This window comes from Pinus tabuliformis, chromosome Q (assembly GCF_031772625.1).
Source record: "Pinus tabuliformis cultivar Carrire ecotype Pingquan chromosome Q, CPIR1, whole genome shotgun sequence".
Taxonomy (NCBI): Eukaryota; Viridiplantae; Streptophyta; class Pinopsida; order Pinales; family Pinaceae; genus Pinus; species Pinus tabuliformis.
The window spans coordinates 1,271,253,774-1,271,279,705 of NC_142296.1; the positions used below are offsets into that span (position 1 = coordinate 1,271,253,774).

At 35.3% G+C, this 25,932-nt stretch overlaps 1 long non-coding RNA gene across 1 annotated transcript; it reads left to right on the plus strand.

The window, feature by feature from the left end:
* Positions 1 to 24,904: 24,904 nt before the first annotated feature.
* LOC149224477 (uncharacterized) lies at positions 24,905 to 25,512 on the plus strand. The gene is made up of 2 exons (XR_016249074.1): positions 24,905 to 24,991; positions 25,164 to 25,512. It is a non-coding gene; the product is annotated as an uncharacterized LOC149224477 (long non-coding RNA).
* Positions 25,513 to 25,932: the final 420 nt, after the last annotated feature.

Below are 25,932 nucleotides of genomic sequence, written 5' to 3' on the forward strand. Positions count from 1 at the left end.
TTCCTAATATTTACCAACCGATATACTCATGTGAGAATAGTATACTTGCAAAGCATCATAGCCAGAAATTTGTATCTAGAGTTCCGTATATATTGAAAGCTCCATAAGATATTGTACATAGATTTGTTTGGAGTGATGCAAACACCTTCATTGGCTACTAATATTTTTTTTTTAACAATTATTTATGATTATATTTAAAAAAAAAAAAAAACTTGGGTTTATCTTTTGGAACAAAATTATGGATATGTTTTTGTGTTCAAAAGGCTTAATGTCATGCATGAAAAGGAACGTGGAAAATAAATCAAAGTTTTAATATTAGATAGAGGTGGTGAATATGTGTGAAATGATTGCATTGAGTTTTTTCAGTGTCATGGAATCAAGAGATAGTTTAATGCACATTATACACCACAATAGAATGGAGTGGATGAAAGGAAGAATTAAAACATTATGAATATTGATCAAAACATGCTAAAGGAAAAACATCTACCAAATGATTATTGGGGAGAAGTTTTTATTTGTTTAGTTTATATTCTGAATAACAGTCTAACTAGGAGTGTGAAGGACTGAGTTCCTCAAGAAGCTTGGAGTGGTCAAAGTTGCAGTGTATTGGGTTTGAGAATTTTCAGGTGTGTGGCTTCGTTAGGTCCCTATAATACTATTGTAACCCCCATATTATTCTTATTGTTCCAGAAAAAATACCACTATTTTTATTGTTGTGCCCTTACATTATTATTGTTATGTACGCCCTAATTATATTTTGACCCCTTAGACTCCTATATATACCAAAGAGGACTTGTCATTTGAATCACCAAAGAATTGTTCACTTATGTTATGTAAAATAAGGTTCCCCCTTGAATGGGTTTATTTACAAGTCATTGATCTATCATTTATTCTATTTTTGTGATCTGGTTACATAACGTTTGGTATCATAGCTCTTGATCCTAGGGTTTTGTTGCTTCAAATGAGTTATCTTGGAATTTTTTCTATAACATTTTTTTTGGAAAGCATCAAACCATGAAACTGATATCACATGAAGGAAAAATATCGATGAATATATGATTATAATTTCAAACCTTTTTTTACTACATTTTCAAAGATATAGTCCAAGAAAGTTAGGGTTTTTGCATGCTCCCAAATTGTATCTCAAACAGGTGTTCTGAGGAAAATCATAATAACTTTATCTTCATTCAACAGATTCAAATTTTGTAAAAATTCACTAACAATTCAGTGAATTTAGTTTCTCTTGTATTGTTTTCATGGTTGAAGGTTAAAACAATGACATGTGGAATGTCATACACTTTTGTTGTACGAAATTAGTCCATAATCAGGTCATGTTTGGAGAATGGACATAACTTTATCTTGAAGAATCTAATCATGGTCTGCCTAGTTTGGTTGGAAAGAATACATATAGATCTACTAGATTAAAAACATTGAGAACTTGGAGAGATAAAATAAAAGAGATACAACAGTTTCAATGTCAAACTTATCAACAAGCTCAAAATCAACCACTAAAATTTGAGTATTTTTAAATTTTCATAATTGTTATTTGAAATATCAGTTTGAAGTGATTCAAAGTGCATAGTGAAGAACATATATCATTAATTGGTTCCAAAATTTCTCCACAAAAAAATATTTCTACACCCATTAAGCCACCAAAAAGATCTACTATGGTGCATGAAGATGACGAACTGTAACATGATATATCAAAATTCTTGGAACAATTTTCGCTCTCAAAAACAGAAACCAATTATGAATTGGGAGGGATAAATGTTAATATGGATGGTTTAGAAGAAAAAATAAAAGGGTACATGGATGTTTTAAAATGGGACATGAAATATTTAAAAGTGAAAATGAAAGTTTTGAATGTTTGACAAAGTTGGTATAGGAAATGCTCGCTAATAGTGACAAGGTAGTCCATGAAACCCATGATGAGAACAAAAGGAATGTGAATCATGATTTTAGAGACTATAACTCTAGCTTGAATACTAACCATATTCTAAATATTTATATGAGGAAGTTTGATCACAAGGATCGGTAACATGGATATTACAAATGGAGAAATTCTTTGATCTACACGATGTGTGACACACACAAAAGGTACGAATTATATATTTATATTTAAAACCCAATCAATTTGTATGGTATCATTGTATTTCTTCTCATAAAATACTTGTCACGTGGAAAAATTTTATGGAGGAATTGATAGCACTTTATGAGAATACAAAGGGAAATACCTTATTTATCTCAATGATAAATCTCAAATGAAAGGGTTTAGTCGGGGAGCAAATTGAGGACTTCCAAAGATTGGATATAAAGGTATCTAACATTATAGAGGAGAATTCTATTGAAATATTCATAGGGACTTTAAAGGATAACATATAACATGAGATTTTCCTTTGGTAACCTAATTCATTGGAGAATGCATTCACAGTGGCAAGAAAATTTGAAAGAAAAAATATGGCAAGAAGGATGTCTACCACTCAAAACCATAAAGATGGAAGTTTTTTTCACTCCTAGCTTCCCACAACCTACAAGGTTTATAGCAAAAAAATTGGATAAAAAAAAGCGAAAGGTATTTGTTATAGTTGTGATAGAAAGTACACTAAAGGTCATAAGTGTGTTGAGAAGAAATTATTTTACATAGATTGTGAAAAGGAAAAATAAGAAGAACAAGAAACATAAAAATAAGTAGATATAAACTAGGAACCAATGCCTGGGACTAAAAAATAAGAAATAAATCCAACCATATCTTGTAATTCATTGGTGGGAATTAAAAGGTAATATTGGTGATTGATTAAGGTAGTACTCATAATTTTATTCATTTAAGGTATCCGAGGATTTTAATTTCTTTCTATATCCAACACTAGTGTCAAGTGATGGTTGCAAATAGAGGAACTATAAATTTCTCATGGAAATGCCATAATATCAATCTAACCATTGGGGAATATGTATTGAATAGTCCAATTCTCACCATTCCTATGGGTAGTGTGGATGTGGTATTAGGATTCCAATGGTTACAATAATTGGGGGCAATAGATTTCAATTTTCAAGAAGTTTTCTTGAATTTGTTTTCTGAAGGAAAGGAAATTGAATTAAGGGGTACCACAGGGAAAATTTGGAATTTAATCATCTCTAATTGCGTGAAAAATATTTTGAAGAAGGAACAACAAGGGTTAATTGCACAATTATGTTCACTAGATGTTCAAACATCTAAGTTATCCATTTCTCGAGATCTTCAAAGAGTCCTTGAACATCGTTCCAAGGTATTTGAGACTCCCAAGGTCTCCCAAGGTCTTCTATAGTAGTATTAGCGCACAAGAAGGATGGATCCTTGTGTATGTTTCCATATTATAGAGAGCTCAAAAAACTGACTATTAGAGATAAGTTTCCCATTTTTGTCATTGATGAATTGTTGGATGATCTACATGGAGAAGTTTACTTAAAAAAGTGGGATATTTGTTCAGGATATCATCAAATTAGAATGAAGACATAAGAAATTATGAAAAAAAAAAAATTAGAAGTCATGAAGGTCTTTATGAATTTTTGGTCATGCCTTTTGGCCTTACTAATGCACCTTCTACATTTCAAGATTTGATGATTCCACCTTCAAACCCTTAGAAAAATCTTGTTAGCATTTTTTTATGATATACTAATCTATTGCAAGTCTTGGAAATATCATGTTCAACATGCTCACTGGTGCCCAAACTATTGGAGGAGAAACAATTGTATGAAAAATCCCTCAAATGTTTCTTTGGGGTACATGAACTGGAATATTTGGGTCATATTGTATCCCATGAGGGTGTTAAGGCAGACCCTAACAAAATTAAAGCCATCAAAGATGGAAATCCCCACAACTTTAAGGCATATTCAAGGGTTTCTCAGGTTGATAGGGTATTAAGGCAATTTTGTTAAGGATTATGGGAATATAGTAGCACCTCTAACAACATTCCTGAATAAAGATGCATTTTTTGGGACTCTAGAAGAAACTACGACCTTTTAACATCTTAAAGAGGTAATGTGCCAAGCTCAAGTATTATATGCACGAGACTTCATAAAAACATTCATTGTGGAATGTGATGGCTTAGGAAATGACATTGGTATTGTATTAATGCAATAAGGAATACTTGTTGCTTTGAAAGTGCTCCAATCAAGGGAAGTTATTCACAAAAAACTATTTATTGGAAGCAAATGTTGGTAATACTACATGCACTGAAGAAATGGCACCCTTACCTAATGGGAAGACACTTTAAGGTAAAACTAAACCATGATATTCTTAAATACTTCTTGGAGAAAATAGTATGTTCAGAAGAGCAACAAAAATGGGTCATAAATATGCTGAGTTAGGACTTTGAAATAATCTACAAAAAAGGGAAGCAAAATGTTGTTGCAGATACACTCCCAAGAAGGGATGAAGATGTGGAATAATTTCTTTGTGTTATTTATATTATCCAAATTGATTAGATAGTTGAAACAAGGGCTGAATGGAAGAATGATAAAGGGGTGTGGAAACTCATTCAAAATTTGTGGCAAGATCCTAGTGCATCTCATTCAATTATTTGGAAAACTAGTTCAATATGGTACAAATGTTGTTATGAAACCAGCTCAAGAAAAGATAGAAAAGATAGATCAACGCCTTAGAATTCAGCCTCTTCGAGGGGGCAACCTCCTTTACATTACATAAATGAACAATTCTTCGATGATACAAATGACAAAACCTCCTTTCTATATATAGGAGTCTAAGGAGTCACAATATAATCCAGCCGACATAACAATAATAATATAAAGCCACAAAAATAACAATAGAGGGATTCTATGGGGCACAGAAATAACAATATGGGGGTAATAGGGGCACAAAAATATAAATAAGGGGTATAACTACAATAGTAATGGGGTAATCACTAGTATTATAGGGACCCAACATGCCCCTCTCCTTCAAAAAAAGTGTTGTCCTCAACGCTTGAGTAGTTCTGGATACTTCTGCATAAAATTCTCATCCTCCCATGTGGAATCTTCAGCGGATAAGTTCTTCCACTTGATAAGATACTCTGAAATTGATCGATTTCGTAGCTGTCGAGTTCTTGTTTATGTGACTGCTTCCGGTTCCAATATAATTTTTCCTTCCTCATCAAGTTCTGGCAATATTTTTTGAATTGGGAGCTTGTCACCTAGACAAAAGAAAAAGTCACCTAGACAAAAGAAAAAGTCACCTAGACAAAAGAAAAAGTCACCTAGAAAAGCACTGCAAACTGCACTAAAGGATCATTGATCTCCTCAAGAATGCTAGGTATCCAAGATCACATGGAAAAATGAGCTCTAGGGGCTTCAATTAAATATATATATTAATTGATGCTTATGATGTGCATGCCTAAAACCAAAGAAAAACGTCACCTGGTGAAAAGTTAAAAAAATAGTAAGTGTACCAACTTCAGGAAACTAATTAGTGAATCCATATTTTCTAGGGATGTGCTTTTAATTTTTTCATTTTTTCTTTTTCTTTTTTTGGAAACATGCACACACACTTCAAAGAATAATTGGAAATTCTTAAATACTTGGCAACTTCATGACTCAGTGCATTGCGCAGTTTCTAAGTTCAAGGGATGGTTTACGTAGTTTCCATCATCAAGTTTGGGCTTCCATTATGCACTTCACAATTCTTAGGCTCAAGGATGGCCTACCAAGATGGATTGCACAATTTATGGAGGCAATGTTTCCCTACCTTCCAAGATTACGCAATTTCTAGAGACAAGCCCAACATTGTTGCTAGGTCAAGTCAGACGGTTGCTTATGGCTGCAAAAGTTTAGATGAAGGTTGAAAGAAAGAGTCACAAGCATAGCATAAAAAATAATTCTTTGACATACCATGAATACTTGATGACAGTAAAATATAAGCTCATGTGGACAGAAGGAAGGCTCCAAAATCAAGCCATGGGAAAAATTTTGGAGGGTGGCTGTAACAACTGCAAGACACTCATAATGAAAAATAAATTAACTAACTCTTTGAATGCTAATGAAACTAAGGGTTTGGATGAATCTTGGTTGTGGCATTTGAGATATGGACATTTATATTTTGGTGGTATACATTTGTTGCAAAAGAAGCATATGGTCAAATTATTTCCTAATATTTACCAACCGATATACTCATGTGAGAATAGTATACTTGCAAAGCATCATAGCCAGAAATTTGTATCTAGAGTTCCGTATATATTGAAAGCTCCATAAGATATTGTACATAGATTTGTTTGGAGTGATGCAAACACCTTCATTGGCTACTAATATTTATTTTTTAACAATTATTTATGATTATATTTAAAAAAAAAAAAAAAACTTGGGTTTATCTTTTGGAACATAATTATGGATATGTTTTTGTGTTCAAAAGGCTTAATGTCATGCATGAAAAGGAACGTGGAAAATAAATCAAAGTTTTAATATTAGATAGAGGTGGTGAATATGTGTGAAATGATTTCATTGAGTTTTTTCAGTGTCATGGAATCAAGAGATAGTTTAATGCACATTATACACCATAATAGAATGGAGTGGATGAAAGGAAGAATTAAAACATTATGAATATTGATCAAAACACTACAACAAAACCAGCGATTAGCGTCCCTTTTTACTTCTTTTTTTGCATCTAGAGCCCATTTTTGGTGCTATTTGCATCCATTTATCAAATATGGTGCAAAACTTGACACAAAATTTGCATCAAGTTTTGCACCAAATCTTACACCAAGTTTAGCACCAGGTATTGCAATAGGTTTTGCACCACGTTTTGCACCAAATTTTATGCCAAGTTTTGTATCATCCTTTACACCAGGTTTTGTTCCAGGTTTTGCATCAAGTTTGGCACCTAATTTTGTTTGACATACTTTTGCATCCTCATTTGCATCCACTTTTTGCACCTACACTTGCATCAACTTTTGCAACGACTTTTGCATCCTTTTTTAAATCATTTTTTGCATCCATTTTTTCATCCATTTGTGCATCCCTTTTGCGCCAAGTTTTACATCGTGTTTTGTGTCTAGTTTTGCATAAAATTTTGCATCTACTTTTGTTGCATCCACTTTTCCCTCTTGTTTGGCATCCATATTTACATCCTCTTTTGCATCTATTATTGTACCCACTATTGCATCTAATATTTTTGTGCCACAATTAGCGCCTAGTTTGGCACCTCCTTTTGCACCCACTTTTGATTATAATTTTGCATCCACGTTTGCATCCTCATTTGCCTCTAGGTTTTCATCAACTACTACATCTATTTTTGCATCCTTTTTTGTATCCAATTTTGGACCGGGATTTGCATCGGGTTTTGTGTCTCGTTTTGCATCTACGTTTGCATCGACTTCTATTGCATCCACTTTTGCACACAATTTTGCATCCATTGTTGCACCCATTTTAAATTTCACTTTTTGCATCCCTTTTTACATCTTCATTTGCATCATACTTTGATTCTTTTTTTGCATCTATCATTACATCCACTTTTGTTATGCCACAATTTGCACCATGTTTTTCACTCACTGTTGTATCCACGTTTGCTTCCAATTTTGCATCCATGTTCACATCCTCTTTTGCATCAAATATTGCATCTATTTTTGCATCCACTTTTATGTCAGGTTTATGCATTGGGTTTTGCATCGCGTCTTGTATCTACTTTTGCATCTACTTACATTATATCCATTTTTTGCATCCAATTTTTTTTTGCCTGTTGCATCAATGTTTGCTTCCACTTTTACATCCATTTTTGCATCTTATTTTGCATATTTTTTGTCTATTGTTACATCCACTTTTGTTGCACCATATCTTGCGCCTACCATTGCAACCACATTTTCTTCCACGTTTGCATCCCCTATTGCATCCACTTTTGTTTCATCCATTTTTGCATATACTTTTGTTTCCGTTGTTGCATCCACATTTGTTTCACCACAATTTGTGCCAAGTTTTACACCTACCATTGGAACCATGTTTGCTTCCACTTTTGCCTTCATGTTTGCATCCAAGTTTGCATTGACAACTGCATCTACTTTTGCATCCACTTTTGTGTCAGGTTTTTCATGTTGTTGTGCATCTACTTATGTTGTATCCACTTTTCATCCAATTTTACTTCTATTGTTGCCCCCATTTCTATGTTCGCTTATGCATCCCTTTTCCAACACTCATCATATTTTCTGCATTGATGATATTCCTTATGGCATTGACAATTATGAACAATTGATGACAATGTCAATAATATTGACAATGATGAAAATGAAGATGATGGTGATGACATGAATTGTGATTATGATGATAAAGACGATAGTGGTTACAATGACAATGATGATGATGGCAATGATTATGATGATGACGATGCTAATGACGTTGGCGAATCTTCCCAATTTTAGATGTTGTCATTGTCATAATCATAAGCATTATCTTTGGTGTCATGATCATAATTTCATCTAGGTCATCATAAAAAACAATAATGGCATGAATGATGATGATGCATGATTACAACAATGTCGATAGAAATTACATTAATGATGATGATGGGGATGATAAAAATGACAGTGACGATGGTAATGGTGGTGATGATGATCGTCATCGATCATCTATCAAAAATAGAGTTGTTATTTCTATTACGTATATCAATGTGTCCTAAACAACCCTTTTCTAGCACTGATCACATTTTTTGGGTTGATGATATTTCTTACAACATCTACAATTATGAACAATTGCAAACAATGTCCATAATGATGATTATGATGGCATGAATGGTGATTATGATGATAATGTAATGATGGCAATAACAATGACAAGGATGATGGTGATGATGATGACAATGATTATGATAATGAGAATGACCTTACAATCTTATGGATTCGTGAACAATTACTAGTTTCAATACCATCTTCTGGATACGTATTACTATCATACTTTTTCTGTCTCTCTTAAGGTATCTTACTATAATGGTGTTGTCAACACTAGAAAGATATCTTTTTGTAATGGTGGTTCTAATGTTAGCACTAGAAAAGTTTAGTAGGGAGGATGCTACTACAAGAGGAATTCCTTCTAAGTGACTATGGCATTCAAAATGAGGCTTTATGGGCTGCTTGTTAACACATGTTCTCATGCTCATATAAAAATTGAAGTGAAAAGTTGCTTTAATTGGTTCCCATGCATAATTGATATTGATAATGGGGTGGTATAAAATTGTAATGGGCATATCTGTTAGTTAGTTATGATGGGTCAACAACATTGAAACCATCCAAGTGACATTTCACCTTGGAACAATCGTCGCTCGTGCGAAAACACGAAGTTTATGTAAATGAAAGTTGTGATTGTAGTGGAATTAAAACCATCGAGAAATATCAAAGAAGACGCTGCCTACCAGTTTTGAAAGACAACCAAGGCATTGAACAATTATTTGCGTTAGGATGTAGTGAGGGAATCGAAGGAAATTTGGCAGCCCTAAGTTGCCATTACTATTGCCAATCACACATTCAATAGTAACCATAAAAGGTAGTCACATATAAACAGAAATTCGAGGTGTTGACAGTCAGAATCTATTGTAATAGCTTTGACGTATATATAGTTTTGTGTTTAGATGAGAATGAAGTGGGCTTCATCCAGGGTTCGGCTCAATCCTCGTCCATTCCATGCAGTGGTGTTTAATTCGCCAAGCAAGAGAATATTACATGAGTGTTCAGAGTTAAATCAATAGAAATCAAGGACGTGTGATTGTCAAATTATTGCTCCTCCCTTATGATTGAGTGCTTGATGCGATGGTCATTATCCTTGGGTGATACTTTTATTCCCCATTTTCTATTGAAAAAGTAGCGTTTTTCTGTTCGATTATGATAGGATTGGATGAACGCCGGTTTGGGTGGATGTAGACCCATGTTTTTTTGTGGTGATCTTCAAATGTCTTGAGGATAAGAAAAAAATCCTTGACCAAGGTCCATGGTTTTGGGGATGAGTTGGTCTTCTAGTGAAGCCATGGTTTCCCAACCTCAATCCTCTCACTATGTTGCCGATGACTACTCTAGTATGGGTAAGATTCCCAGTTTTCCCATTCACTTTACCCATGTAGATCTCTTAGAAAAAGTGGGCAATTTTATTGGAAGATTCGTCAAAGTAGACAGGGAAAGAATTTTGAAAGGCATTTTCACCTATGTTTGCATATGTGTTTAGGTAGATCCCAATGAAGTTTTGTGAGATAAAATTGAGCTCAAGTGGATGGGAATTGTGTATTCCCAACCCCTAGACTATGAAAATACAACTTTTTGATATAGGAATTACCAACAAGATAGACACCTTCAAACTGTCTGTCCCTTTCCAATAGGGGCTTCCTCCTTACAGTCATCTAAGAACTCTAGCTGCCATTGGAGGGATCTTAAGGAAAGAGAGGGATCCAAAATGTAACACCCCTCCCTTGTGTGTCAAACTTTGCAAACCTAAGCTGAGAAAAGCTAGGTATGGTGTGTAATATAAAAAGTAAATACATTATTAATAAATTAATCACTTGGAAATGCGAGACACCAAGAGATGAGATTCTTGCCAAATCACATTGGTGAATGGGAAAGGATAATTCTTTCATGGTAAAGCTTCTCGATTTAATTCTAGATAAGTTGGATGGATTGGAGATAAATATCCATTGAGGAAAACATAAAAGTTGTGCGGGAGAGAAAGGCAATCTTCTATGAGGAAAATCCTCATGGGAGAGAAAGGTGAGCTTTTATGAGATAAGCCTACGCAAATGGATAAAAAGATCCATAAAAGCGAGACACCGCTAATGGAAACCATATCATGAAAGAAGGTATTAAATACCCATTGCATAGATCAATTGGAGGCGATTGATCCATGGCAAGAACCTCGACTCGGTGGTGAACTGAAGAGTCATTTCTAGGTTGGGTAGCGGTGCTATGTTTTCCAAGTGTCGTTCTCTCTTTTGATCTAGTTTGACTCACTTGCATGGATTGTTCTGTATGTTGGTTTCTTACCCTCTATGTTATAAATTCCTTAGCATATGAGAGAATTTGCTTGAGTTTTAAATGCACTGCATGTGGCGTTAATGAGATGATTTTATGGATGCACATAAATGAAATTCTAATTACAGTCACAGTATGTGGATCTTATGTAGAATTGGTGTTAACCTGTCTTTTGTTAAGATAGTGAATAGTCGTGCTTGAGCCGCTATGCAAATTTGTTAATTGTGGTTAAGGCTCGACTGTATAAACTATGGTACAAGTTATTTGTGCTATGCATCCAATGCTGCGCTTCTGATTAATTGTGCATAATCCCTAAGATACACATGTTAACGTGTCATGCAACTGTGGCAGACGGATTATTGATTATGTATGATAAATGATTTTGTTTTGAAACGGTAGAGCCTATGGTTCAGGTTATCTAATATATGCATTATGCATTATAGGATGAATTGCATCCATTGAGGCGTTCTAATTATTTATTCGTATTGCATAAGATATATGTCGGTGGTACTTTCGGCCATGACAATAGGAATATGAACATGCTATATGGCAAAGCTAGTTATTGTAAATGGATGACCTAATCTCCATAAATGTTGGATTGAATCCTCAAAGGAGGGATACTCGAATGCGGGATATTGAATAATATTGATTTATTCCTCCTCTGTGATGTGATGTAGGCATGGGTAGAAGTGCTTGTGTTAGCTTTGTTATGAGGTAGTTGTATATGAACGCGTGTCACAACCATTACATCTAAATTTATTACAAGCTAAAATTAGTAAAGGAAACCAATATGTTGCCTTTAATACTGTGGCTAGGAGGTGTCTACTGAAAGATGACCCAAAGTTGATCATAATTCATGGAACAAGGTACCAATCAACCTTAAGCACAATGCAAGAATAGGATGAAAACCTTAAGCATGACCACCAACTCATCGAATGGCCTTGAGGCTGCAATATGCAAGAAGAGGATGAAAAACATTGACTTTGAAAGCTTTTACAACCATAGAACCTTAAAACCCCAACTCCCTCCTTAGGACAAGTGTATTTGAGTTTACCAAGAGTTGGCTTCCAACACACCCAACGCTCAATGCCAAACATGACATGGTACACTAAAACACAAAGACCGTAAAACCTTTCAACATATCGACAAAGTACACATTCTTCCTTGAAATACACATTCTAAGGAAACCCACAAATGACTTCTCCTCATTTTGAGGATGGTACATAAGTTAAATTGGATTGCATAGGGATTTCTTAACACAGGGTTCAAAATTATTACAAAAATATACTCATTAATCACTAAATATGTCATTTGTAGGAATTGCAGTTAGGTGGGGAGGATAACACTCCTATCCATTTTTAAAGCTACACCCAATTAATAAGTTCTCCATGTGCCACAATAAATGAAATTTTTATGACTATAGTGACACATCCCTCGAGATTTCCTTCCACACCAACACTTTTATCCATGAACTAAAGAGTGACTATTTCATTATTATATTATACATACATGTTAATATAAGCATTAAAATTTGTATTCCTTTGTAAAAAATGCTAGTCCAAGAGATACATTTGATCACCTTGTCTTGTATCCAATATCCAATGTTGACCCCTATATCCTTAGATCTAGAGTGAAGGTTTCATTTCTAATGTTGTGTTTGAGCTTAAATTCTAATTAAATATTTGGGTTAGCCAAGGTCATTACTTAACTTAATGGCTTTGCAATATACAATGTATCATATTTTTTTTAAGTTCAATTGGTGAGATATGTCTGGGGGATTGAACTTTCGATCACTTGGATAAGAAGAAAAACTCTAGCTATTCTCGCTTTCCAATGTAACATTTCTGCAATTTTATGTATTCTCCTCTCCCGATAAAAAATAAAAACTCTAGCTATTCTCGCTTTCTACATGTAACATTTCTTGCATTAAGGGTTCCCTGTATTATGAGTGCGAAGAAGCTTACCGTATACTAATTACTAATTTGGAAATAAATACATGGGGTGTCTTTCTCGTCCCCTCAGTTGAAGAATGGAATTGGCACATACAATCCTACCTTGTGCAACCTCCAACTTAGCAGAATTTCGTCACACACTTAAAAAGGAAGAGCATGTAAATATTCATGCACACTCTAACATCAACATCAATGGCGATGCCTATCTCATCCATTGTCGTAGCCCAACTGTAGCTTCCACTACCATTAAATGCAAAACCACTGACAAACAGAAATAGACACAGAAGCCAAACGCCGTTATTGATACTTACGAAGGTGTGGCTTCATATTTGCAAGCTTGTACACACATATTCAGATTTGGGTTTCATGGAAATATTTTCTTGCTTAGCAAACTAATAAACCTCTATACAAAGTCGACCGCATGAATTATGCACGACTGGTTTTTGAAAATTCCCCTAAACGGGACTGTGTTTTATGGAATGTGCCCATCAGAGGGTACGCCATGAATGGAACCTGTGAGGAAGCCCTCCTACTCTATTCCCAAATGCGGCAGAAAGGCATAAAGCCCGATGAACTCATTCTTCCCTTTATTCTGAAGGGGATGAAGGTTCATCATTTTATAATAAGAGCCTGATTGGATTGCAATCTATTTGTGGGGAACGCCCTTCTTGCTCTATATGCAAAATGTGGAAGTATAGAGAACGCACGCCAAGTGTTTAACAAAATGTGTGAGAGATATTTGGTGTCATGGAACTCTATGATTGTTGGATATTCTCAGAATGGACATGCCTATGAGGCATTGACGCTTTTCCATCAAATGCTGCTAGAGGAGGTGGTACCGAGTCCCGTTACTATGGTTAGTGTTCTCCGAGCATGTACATAGGTCGAAGCTCTTCAACGAGGTAAGTGTGTGCATAGTTACATGATTAGAAATGAGATTGAGATCAACATCTTTGTAGATACCTCCCTCACAGATCTCTATTTGAAATGTGCAAGTATTGAAATGGCACGTCTATTGTTTGACAAAATGTCTTGACAGAGATGTTGTGGCATGACTGCATGCAGTCAAAACACCCACGAATGTGATGTAGGTTGGCTTCACGCCACTGTGCTCCATTTGAGAAAAGATCCCAAGAGCATTTTCAGCATGCTCGTTCATACCAAGACCCTCAATAATGTCTTGACCGTTTCAGAGGGGCTATTGCAAGGTTTGCGTAATGGAGTTCGGACAGATTCAGGACGGGGGGGGTTTTCTGCATTTTAAGACGGTGATTCGAGGTTTTGTTTCTGAAGCATAAAATCTCTGTAGCGAAAATGAAGTCTTCTCTGAGGAAGCTGCGAGGGTTTTCACTCAGAAAACATGGAGTTAAAGAGAAACTGGGTCCGGTCTATCACAGCCAGAAGCAGTAGCAGCTGCCACCTCCGGCTTCCCTGGACGAGCTCGTTCAAGCTTCCCAGGTACCGATTTCATGGATCATTTTTCAAGTTAGGGCATGTTGTTGTGTTATTTATATTTTCAAGAAAATTGAGCTTTTTCCTTTAAAAGAATTCGCGATAAAGAGGTTCTTGTTGCGTTTTAGAGATAGCCTGTGACGAATGATTTTCAAAAATGAAATTTCTTTGATAAATTGTAAAGTTAGGACAAGTTATGATATTTCAGGTTTCAAGCATGGAAGTTGAGCTTTGCCTTAAAATGAATTGCATTTTTTTTTGCCCAAAACGGTTTTCTTCGAGTTATGCAGATCGAATTTAGGCGATGATTTAATCATCTAGACAATTCTAGAGGTTTATTAAGCCCGTCCTAACTTAAAAAAATATAGTGCATGAAATCACTACATCCTAGACTTCTAACATTTAATCCCAATGTTTTTTACACTGGATCTCTAAACCCGATAACAATCACTTCCGACGTAGCATTTCAATTTCTTTAAAAGCAAAGCGCGGTTCGATGCTTAAAACTTCCAATATCACAACGGCCTGTCCTAACTTTAGAGATAATCAATGAGGTATTCATTTAAAAGCAAAACTCTATGGCCCTTTGTGAAACTAAAATATCACGACAGCCTGTCCTAAGTTCATAGATAATCACTGAAGTGTTCCCTTCGAATGAAAGATTAATTTCCATGGGTAAAAGTTCAAATATCAGGATAGCCTGTCTTAACTTCACAAATAATCAATGAAGTCGCTAGATAGAAAATCCTAGAAGTTTTTGATCACAGTGGCGGAAAGAACATAACTTGTTAGGTCATTGAGATGTTGCCTTTGGCAATCGGTGACCCCAGGGCTTGATCTCGTCACCTCTGGCTGGCATGTGTAAAGGGCTATCATGCTATGTTGAGGGTTGATTGTTATGTTATTTGAAGTTTTATGCATGTAGGTTGAGCTTTACCTTCAAATGAATTGTAGCATTATGTTAAAAGGGTTCTCGTTGAGTCTTTGTTGTTAATGATTCGCTAAGTTGATCAAATTTAGGGCTGTAAACATGAATCATCACACTTCTAGATAATGCGAGAACTTTTGTGTGTTATGTAACATGTTGAAGTGCAGAACTGAGTGGCTCATTGAGAGGTTTACTTTTGCAATTGCTGATTCTGCACAGTTTGAACTTGTGACCTCTGGATGGCATGTGACAAGGGCTAATCGTATGACTCGCTGAACCTAAATTGAGTGAAAAATACAGCTCAAAACACTTCAAGTCAATGAGAAGCCATCTGCTCTGGAGGAATTAAATTGTCTATGAAATTTAAATACAGAAATTTTGAGTCTTAATTAGCTTAATGTTGCTTAGGTTCCATTCCCAGAAAATGATTGGCATTAGGAAGTTTGAATCTCTTTTCATTCAACAGTGTTGTTTAGATAATATCTCAGCACATTCGTCTTCAATATCGTTTCATGCTGCATGCTTTGATTTTTGGGGTAATTAAGATTTTATTAAAATACAACTTGTAACAAAATCAGGATAATAATGGTTTCCCCTGTTGATTCTGAGTATGTGCTATATTTTTCATTGCTTTACATCTTTCAAAAAAAGAGAGGACTTTAACATCTCCTTACTTGAAATTCCTGGTTTAAACCCTTATATGTTCATATTGAATATTTTGTTGCATGTGCTGTTAATCAGGCATAAGTTTTATTCAGTTCTGAGTAAATATTGCAGCTCAAAGTACAACAAACCTAAACTTCTAAAAGTTTCATTCTAACACTTTTTCATCCAACTTTTAATTTACTATTAACAACCACTGAAAGTCGTCCCCATTCTACTAATCAGCTATAGTTAGCTTATCTTAATTAATTAAGCGTAAGTTGTATCCAGTTCCAAGCAAAATGCTGCAGTTCAAAGTACAACACATATACTAATAAAAATCATATTCTAACCTTTTGCTATCCAACACATTATCTTAAAATTTATATCCATGAATAACCTGTGGCAGTCATTCCTAATCTAGTAAGTACTAAGCAGCTAGAGTTAGCTTATCTAAAACTACTTCTACATCATGCATTTGCCATTTTAAACACAAAGTCAAATTCTCTTTCGTTATTGAGAGTGTTTATGCTGAAGACAATAAGGGTGGCTCTTAAGTTTTTTGTTTATGTGCTACAGAATCTCCTCTACAGTAAGCGAAACCATTCTAGGTGCGGGGTAGGATGTGCAGGGTTGAGAGCGAGACAGATGCTACTTGCCTTCCTTTGTTCTCTTGACTCAGCAACTTGTCTGTTTGCTAAACATTAGAGGAATTTTTAACCTTTTAGAAGTTGATTATATGGGAGAAGACAGTCAGGATTCAAAATAATAAACTTATGTTCTTTAATGAAATACCACTGGAGTGTTTTTGGTCATTCGTACTGAAAGAATTTCTGGTCATTCTTACTTTCATCTACATTTTTGTAATTAACTTGTACTTCAAACTCTTTTTTTAAATTTTTTTTTTTTTTTCAACTCGTGTCTCCCATATCTCTCTTACTTTCCAACTATGTTGCATGGAGAGTCAACATGTGCTTGATGAAAAATCCCTTGTACCCTGCATTCCAGTGTTTTGGGGACTTAAAAATGGCTTGGGAATGTCCCAGAATAGCTGGGGGCATCATTGGAGACATGGGAACTTCTAGGGCATTCCCAATCCGTCCCTCACAAAAATATCTGGGACAGTCAACTGACCCTTGAACCTACTGACAGTTCAAGATTATATCTATATATATAGATATATATAACCTAAATCCATCCCTGCACCTGCCTGAAGTCTAAATCCTACCTGCTTCTAATTTTCTAAATCCTACCTGTCATCTCAGCATATCATTCTAAAATTGTTCTCAGCAATTCCTTTCTGCGGTGCTGGCACTCACAGACTCCAGTGCATCATACTCTCAGTCAATACTTGCTATTCCTCTGCAATTCTTATCCCTGACTATATTTATAATCTTTATCAGTGTCAGGGGGGTGGGCATCAATGGCGGCTTTTGGGATCTATATAAATTTTCTCTTTGAATTTATTTAAATTCTTATTCACAGTGTTTCTTATTTGCAATTGGAATTTATTTAAATGTTTTATATTTATCGTGGTGAATTAAGAAAAAAATATTATTATTATTATATTTAATATTTTATTATTTTCAAAATTTTAAATATTTATGATTACTATTACTATTATTATTATAATATATAAAATAATTTATATATTATTGCCATCTCCAACTTTCTGTCCCCTGAAAAATTTTGGGGTGCACTCTGGTGGTTCTGGAAACTTACCCACCATCCCTGCTACCCCCCGTCCCAAAGCCAATGCGACATAGCTTTCTAACTATGTGTTTGCTGCAGCAAGGTGGTACAATTCGAGTTCAATTACTTTTTCCAGAAAGGCAGAAACAAGTTAGTTGCTTGCAGTTGTCTCAAGTTATTTTGCTTCATTGAATAGAGTGAGAAGTCCTCATGAGTCAAGGCCAGTATAATCCCCATGAGATTTGAACCTTTCTGAACATTGCAAGTATGAATTCTATTCACCATTTGGACTGACCATGGAGAGTAGTTGCCTAAGATACAACTATTTGCAGCTGAGTTAAGGTTACTTTTCACTAATAAATAAACTAAGCTAAATAAAAGTGATTTGTAGACTGGTCATCTAGCATTCCATGAATTCTATTTTACAGTTTTGTGGAACTTCCTATTCTTTCAATAGAATTCTGTGGAACTAAATATTCTTTTCATCCTCCCCAAGTTAATGGTTTATTCAATCTACTGCTATTGTATTTTACAGGATTGGTCTGTCCTGATCTATATCCCAGGTTAAATGGAATAATTTTCAATTATCTTGGAGTGTATAAGATGTTTAAAACAGAGAAATGGTTTGTAAATTCTTTAGTACTTCCTCTAAGATTGAAAAAAGCATAGGCTGGTCAATTTCAATTTGATTTACTCTTGCTCCCAGAGTTCATTGTGAAAGTCTTGGATGAGATTTTTCTTAATTTTTTTTTTATTTTATTTATCAGGCAGGGATAAGTGGCTTTTATGTTAATTTCTTGCGATTGAAAAATGGTTCCGAGGTTAATAATTTTTTTCACAGTTATAGCTGGAATCCATTTATTGATAACCTATGTTCCTTCTTGTAATATTCTACATAATATTTGACTTTTTTTTTTTTCAAAGAAAAAAAATGTATATATTAATTAGGCAAAAATATATGCATCTTCTGACTGGCAACTGATTTTTCAGTTTTGCCAAAATCATGACTGGCTGTTTTCTAATCTTCCCAAAAAAAAATATTTTACATTGGTCATCCTGTTGATACAAATTACCTTTTTGTCATTTGCGTTATCCTTAGGCAGAATTGTTTGCAGGAGGCTTGAAATTTCCATTAGTTCCTGTGTAAGTTCACATACTAAGGATTTAGGGTAAGTGTTGCACCATTTTCTTGATCTACACATTACAGAAGCGTCGACCCTAAATCAAGGTGAACAACTTGCTTGGCAAGTTGAATAAATTCTGCCCTAATTGCTTGACGTTCAGGAATACAAATCTAATTCTTTTCAGATCTGAATCTGTTTATGAGAGATAAAACACACAAATGGCATAATAAGAATTTATTGCTCATCATAACATTCAAATGCATGAGATCCACGCCTTCCAAGTCACTTTCATGATGGAACAATTGACTGCATAAATAGTTTAATTTTTAGCCTGTTTCCATTGCTTTCTTGCAATCATTCTGATAAATCTAGCAACAGAGAACATCTCCAAGGACAGAGTCATGCCAAAACAAGATGAACAATTTGACTAATATAATTGGAATGATCTATGTTATTGAAGTTCGATGTCTGGAGTTTGAGATCATATTATTCTAATCTGCAAGTATTCATGATGGGTTTGGTATTTTATAGCTTGATACATCTTCTAAAGACTCACATTAACGCATGAAGAAGCCTATCTCTCTGCCCTTTGGAATTTATGAACAAGGTTTGCTACTCTGCAACCAGATCACACTCTGCTCTGTCAAAACGTTTCCTTTTTGAAAATTTTTGCATGACTGATATCTCAGGTATATCCAAAACTAAATCAGTGCTGATAACAGCCCAAACATCCACTCAATAATACTAGCATCACACTGGTTCTATCTTCTGTTACTAGGAGTTCAAGTACTAGCTTTTACTGCAGAATTCTTGAGATCATGCTAACGTCCTGAATGATCAAACTTTGGCATTTATTTGCATCATTGTTATGTAAACTTTCTTGTTTTGGAACTAGTATATATCTTCTATTTTTTATTTTTATTTTTTATTATTATTATTGTGGATGCATTGTTTTACATACATAGTCTTGTGCTTTGGTGCTGGTGTCTTTCTGTCATATCTGAACATCATTAATGTGTTTATTTGGCACTAGTTTGACCATTGTATGTTGGAATCTAAACTTTGATTTCATTTACAGCACTGCTCTCTTGAATTTTGGAAAATTTTGACATTGTTTCAAATTTGATTCATATTTGAAATAACACTTGAATGCTCATTAATTGGTATACATCTGGAAGCACTAAGGGAGCATTTCTATGTTGTTTCATCATTTACGCAGGGTACTTCCTAACTGTTATTCTACCCCGGATTCAGAGGAGCAGCCAAGATTTTATCCATAGTTTCTTTCCTTCCAACTTTAGATGGGATCTCACCTCAACCTTCTGCCTTGGTGGTCAATCAACATCTTTGATGCCTGTTCGGGGTTGTGCCATATTAGGTTACAGATCATACATAATCAGACCGAGTTATGGACCAGCTCCAGACAGATCCAGAGTATGGCGCCTTCCACCCATTAGGGGTAAATCAGCTCCAGACTGATCCAGAGTATGACACCTTCCACCTATTAGACTAGGCCATACATAATCAGAGCGAGTTATGGACCAGCTCCAGACAGATACTTTGCAGATCCAAAGTATGGCACCTTCCACCCATTAGGGGCAAACCAGCTCCAGACAGATCCAGAGTATGGCACCTTCCACCCATTAGGGGTAAACCAGCTCCAGACTGATCCAGAGTATGGCACCTTCCACCCATTAGGGGTAAACCAGCTTCAGACTGATCCAGAGTATGGCACCTTCCACCTATTAGACTAGACCTACATTCAGCAGAGCAGAGATAATATTTTCAAGAGTTTCCTTGCTTGGACATTAGATGATAGGAGAGCATTTTGCATATGTTCTTAGGATGCTTTTGTGCAGATTATAGTGGGTTGGTAAGGGATCCCCCTCCCCAAACACCCTATCAGCATAGTTAAGACTTGAGTTTAGGGTGGCTTTAATTATCTCTGGTAATAGAAAATTATACGGAGGATTGTGCATGACCCACCCCCTTTTTGATTCCAATAAGCAGAGGTGGTCACTATGGTAATCCGATTTCAATTTGTAGTTAGAAAATGGGGTCACAACTTTCCATATTTTTTGTTTTGTTTTGTCTTTTTACATCAAACAATAGTATATTTATTAGAACCATAGTCAACTAAACAAACAGGAAACAATTTATTTGACAGGTGGAAGAAGCGATAGGCTTAGAGCAATTGAATTGTAGGCCATGCTTCTTGACAAATTGATGAACAGATGTCTCCTTACTTGAGATTTAGGTTGGCACCATGGCACCATCCTGTCCATCATTATACACTAATCTTGTCATTATCTTCTTCACTGTGAATGACTGGCCTGTTCCCTGCAAATAGATCTAGGCATAGAGGAGCCAATCCAAGAACAATAATCTCTAGCACAAGACAATATTAATGATCTAAATACCTAATCCTGAAGCTTGAGTTTGATTTTTCTCTACTGGTTCTGAATCTCTGATTGAGAATCTCCCACTCGTCATTATCAAACCTTCTCCTTCATCATTGGCATCAGCTGCACTGCTGAGGTACGTTGGTTGGTTGTCATTGGACTTGAGAGCTTGAAGTTTCAAATGATTATAGTAACAGACAGCCAGAAAAGCCAGTCCACACCCACTCAAGTTTATGACTGTAACCTTTTCATTTATTACAGACAAAGATTATGTTATGAGCAGCCAGTCCTTGACAAGACCAGCAACATTCATAGTCAAGGCTGAAGTCTTTCCTATCAGAAGAAACACTGCAAGATTAAGAGCCAAGGCACAAGCATAATGTCATGTAATCCAAATCAAAGGAAGAGACCCTGATTATCAGAAATGGGTATTCTACTAAGGCCCAGGGGGTGCTGACAAAAACAAGGCAACAAGGAGCAAAAAAGATGTGATGGGATTCAACCTAATCCCTTTTGATGTTCGTGGAATTTGTATGAGAACCAATTGGGTAGTCTCACATGCAACTGCACTTAACTGGAGAATCACCTCCCATGCATTCATCTTGGCCTCCCCATAAGCTGAAATAGTAACTCCAATGGATATGGCCAACATATTGGCCTCGGGCTCACCTTTATAAGCTTCTTTCTTCAGGGAAACCACAATCAAATACACAGCAATGGGAATTAGAGCTTTCAGCATTTGAAATAATGATACTGAGAGGAAAACATAGGCAGAATTAGAAAACCAGAGACCCAAAGAATACACTTATCAATACTATGGGTTCAACGAGCTTGAAGACTCTTACAATAGCAACAGCCAGTGTTGAGTAGAAGCCCATGCGAATCATGGTGGGACTGATCACACTAAAGTTGTCAAGCAATGGCAACTCCAATGGATATGGCTAACATATTGGCCATGGCCTCACCTTTCTAAGATTCTTTCTTCAGGGGAACTGCAATCGAATGCATATCAAATGGGCACAAGAGCTTTCAACATTTGAAATATCGATACTTTGAGAGACATGCACCAAAGGCTGCATCATTTAGGATTTGTACTCAGTTTAGGTGTCATATTCAAGGGGAAGTTGTTATGCTTTCCACCACTTCATAGATTGTTAGAGTGATGAAACAAAAGAGGCTCCCTCTTGAGGCTAGATTATGTCATTCATATCAGCTGTGTTGTTGATGTCCTAGCTCAGCCAGGTCTTGCCAAAACTCTGTTGAGGTTCAAAATTTATTATAAACTGAAATGTCTTCACAAGAATTGACCTCATAAAATGCCATAATCACAAGATATTCCATACATGGCTGTGATTATGGCTCGCAAGACCCTTAGACTTTGAGCAATGAGGCTCGCAACATCACTTATGATTATGCACTCTACAATTCTGTGACCAGCTGAATGTCAAGCAATTGAACCGCGATTTAAATCCTATTTTGTCAGCAATAAGTACTATACTTTGTCTTTATTTAGTGTAGAGAACCAAGCACTTATTCTGCTCATCTATAAAAGGGACAATGGTTGTTTGCCTATGAGGTATAAGGAAATCCTATCAGATGTTTTGTATTTCCGTATGGAATTGAATCATACTCCTGCACACTGTAACATTCATATATATCAACCTGTAGAGGCTTTAATAACACCTGGTATTCTGGTTAGTGATTTTATTGGACCTCACGTGCATATCCTACATGCACAGGATGGACTATTCATATGTTACAAGGTATTATTCTTATTATTTAGGGTGCACATCTTCAGGTGCTCAAGAACGATTACTAGAACAGTCAGTTAGTTCTGCAATTTAAAGGATGAAAAAGGAGGTTATAGGAGTCTAGTTTTGGTTCTCATCCACAATGTCACACTAGTCTGCCTGGGCATGGTTCTCATGGTTTAATAGTGACTTGAGGAGTCATAATACCACATATCACTAAACACGAACAGCTAAGGTAGCCCGAGGACAATAGCCATCTTTACACATTAATTAACAGGTCTTACATTAATTATCCTAGGGGGTTTTAATACTTCCAAATGCTTAAAAAACAGTTAGCAGAGCATTCACATTACACATTCCAGCAATCTTTTCTATAAACCAACCAAATGCAGTCAGGAGAGCCCTCCTTTTACACTATACAACCTTATTGTTAGTATGATCAACCTTATTTTAATATATAGTGTGACAAACCGTATGTGACAGGCAGGTGGAAAACTTTTCTCGCAATTGACTAAGCGAAGTCCTGCGAGCCAGACTTGAGACGGAAACCCTCGTCAGAAGTTTATGATTGGCTCTTTTCCAAACAAATGAAGAGTCAATGAGGTTTTGTGTAATCACTTCTGGTATCGTATTGGGTTATTGTTAGAAGCGATAATTGGATTCAGATTCTCATCGAGTGAGTTGTTTTGCTTTCTCAATTTGAGAGGGTTTGTTTGGAGGGAAAAACGAAAGAGGACATACAAGAATAGCGAGGGGAAAGATGCAGAGGAAGAGGATTGAGAACATCGCCAGTAGGCAGGCTACATTTTCCAAACGTAGGTGGATTGCTGAAGAAAGCTTACGAGCTCTCGGTGCTCTGCACTGCAGAAGTTGAACTTGTGATTTTCTCCCCAACAGGAAAGCACTATGAACTGTTTTTTAGTGCAAATCCTACTATTTTGATTCTAATAATCATGGCTATGCAAACCTCATGAGATTCTTACTAATAACCCCGGTGGTGCAAGCCCTAGTAAGCTCGATGTTGAAAAACTTAGTGTAAAACCTCCAAATCGCTGGTTTTGTTGTAGTGCTTATTGGAGAGTATATAAAAAATTTCACACCTTTTTATGAGATATGGGAGGAAAACATGTTAAAGATTTTTAATAAATATAAAATTTCCAAAATGATGCTAGTTACGTGTGATTCTTTTTTCATTGTTTGTGATTATGAAAAATGAAACTCAATGTTTTTTCATTAGTGCACACATATTTCATTATATAATTGCATATAGAAAAATCATTCCAGAGCCGATAACAATAAAAATGAAGAATTTATGGTCCAACGTTATATTTAAGGGAGATGTTTAAGGATGACGTTTGAATTTTGTTTTTCATTTTAAGCCATTTGGAGCAAATATTAGGAAGGACTTTGAGAAAGGATTGTCCTTGATTTTGAAAAATGGAGTTGTTCCTTTCCAGCCATATGCCCCAAGTGACCATCAAAGGGAGAGCTCATATGTTTTTTGGATGTTTTCTTTATAGCCATTTTTTTACACATATCCATAGAGTCCCCATGCCATTGATGTGAATTACTTGTTCGGTTTTTTTTAACCAAAATTTTTAACCAAACAAGAAAAATTAAAAAAATGCCTCAAGATCAAAGACTGAAACAAAGACCTATTGACATACCTTTTACTGTATGGAAAGAACTTGTAAAATCATATGAGAAGTTGGATGCACAAAGAAAAGCCGGCAATGAGAGCATTCAGGTATTGAATTTTTCATTAAACATTATTTAGAATGTATTAATACTTATAAGTATCTTAGACATGTATTTGTGTGAAAATAAATTGAATTGGTTTATGTTTAAGGACAAGGCATCCAAGGCGAGGTTAACCAAGACAAACGTCACTCATCGTAGTGGCCAGAAAGGTTTAAAAGCACTGATATTTTTTTAATAAATTTTGTACTAGAAGAAAGTCATTGTTATCTAATTTCTCCCTATTTACTGATTGATAGGAACTAAAATATGGAAGACCTCCAAATCATTTGGAAAAGGAGGTGTTGCAGCAAAAGAGATCGGTTGAATTTGTTGTTTGGATGGACTCTATGGTATGTAATTTTAGTTGGATTTCCAATATACTTTTAAACCATATTTTCATTTTATTTTTTAGTACTATTAGATATTATATCTTACCTCATTTTATGGTTAACATTGTATAACAAAAACATGCGTTGTGTTATGTAATTAATACTAACATGTAATATTGATTTTTGTTGTCAGAATGCTATAGGTAATGATTGCCAAGACGATGATCCAAATTATGTTCAACATATATCAGGAGATGATGAGGATGAGGATGAGGATGATGGTGGTGAAGGAGGAGATGATGATGATAGTTGCGGTGTTGGTGATGATGTGGATCAGAGTAATGAGGATGGTCAAGATGATCATGAGGATGATCTTGGTGGTGGTAGCTAGGCATGCACATGCATTGTTTTTTATGAAGAAATTATTGTGTAGAATGACATTGTTATGTTTAGATGGGTGTTGTGAATTTACCCTATATCAATGAGACATTTTGATTTTGTAATCATACGATGAGTTTGATTTATGTATGTTGTTAATTTATCGTAGAATAACGATATTCATGAAATATTTTGATTTGTTAATCATATTTGAATTTTACTTGTTTTGATTAAACATAATACTGATTTTATTAGTATTATGTTGCTATTTTATACATGTTTTGAAAATTGTTAATGACACATTGTTATTTTTTTGGATGGATGTTGTCAATTTCTCTTAAATTTCTTTACAAATGATTTTGAATTGTGATATCTGCTTTAATGATATTTAGAAACTATCATATATTTCACTATGAATCTATAAAGGGGGTCATATATGTAAAGGAAAATATACTCTATATAAGAAGTCAAATGCGGATATAACCATGGATGCAAAATTGGATGTTAAACTAGGAATTAATACAAAATGCAAACAATTGACATACAAAGTGTTTTAAATTAGAAGTGAAAAATTGTGCAATAGT